Genomic DNA, 770 nt, shown 5'->3' with positions numbered 1-770 from the left:
TACTTTCTTCAAGTGTGTTTTTTTTTTTTTTTTTAAATTCAATATAAAATTTCATTGGAGCGCCAATTTTAAAACAGATAAAGTCAGACTTGCTGGTTGGACAAGGTTCAGGTCTATATCCCTGAAAGTCTGGTCTCTGCTCTGCCTCCTAGCGGTGGCCCCAAGCCGAGTGCTATAACTAATGGCCATTGTGGATATTTGCATATCCACAATGCATTGCACAGAGGACAATTTTTGACTGTAAAACAATTAGATCCTCCTTTTCTTATGACCTCAAAATAGAATACTCTCCAAGAATTATCAGGAAAAAAAGACAGATGTCACTAGCTCTTTTGAGTCTACAGTCACCATTAGTGTGTTAGGTGTAACAGTTACCAGAATTATGTGTCCCAAGTTTCTGTTATATACTCTAGTTTCTCTTCATACCGTATAAATCTTTCGCCTTTTACTAAAGATTTCTGTGGAGCAGAAACAAGTTGAGTTTTTCACTAATTTTTTGAGGCCTTGTGTATGCTAGGCTTATAAAAGTATTTAAGAGCAGACTCTCTTTTATTTAAAACATACTTTCAACTCAGTGCAGTTTGTATGGAAGTTATCTCTGCTTTCAGCAGCACCTGGAGCAGGCTTCAAGTGGCTGATGCTCATCTCTCTGAAGACACTTGTTTCTCCCAATGGCATCTCTGCCCAGTCCTTGCCCAACATCTTTGCTAGGGAGGGGCTAGGATAGACTCTTATAGAGCCCCCCAGATGATCCTTACCCCTGCAGGAGT

At 39.6% G+C, this 770-nt stretch overlaps 1 non-coding gene across 1 annotated transcript; it reads left to right on the top strand.

Annotated features, from left to right (window-relative positions):
• The first annotated feature begins 404 nt into the window (after positions 1–404).
• LOC111821353 (U5 spliceosomal RNA) lies at positions 405–520 on the top strand. The gene has a single exon (XR_002824785.1). It is a non-coding gene; the product is annotated as a U5 spliceosomal RNA (small nuclear RNA).
• Positions 521–770: the final 250 nt, after the last annotated feature.

Source organism: Trichechus manatus, unplaced genomic scaffold, assembly GCF_000243295.1.
Source record: "Trichechus manatus latirostris isolate Lorelei unplaced genomic scaffold, TriManLat1.0 scaffold00078, whole genome shotgun sequence".
Classification (NCBI taxonomy): Eukaryota; Metazoa; Chordata; class Mammalia; order Sirenia; family Trichechidae; genus Trichechus; species Trichechus manatus.
This window is presented reverse-complemented; position numbering and strand designations above follow the sequence as displayed.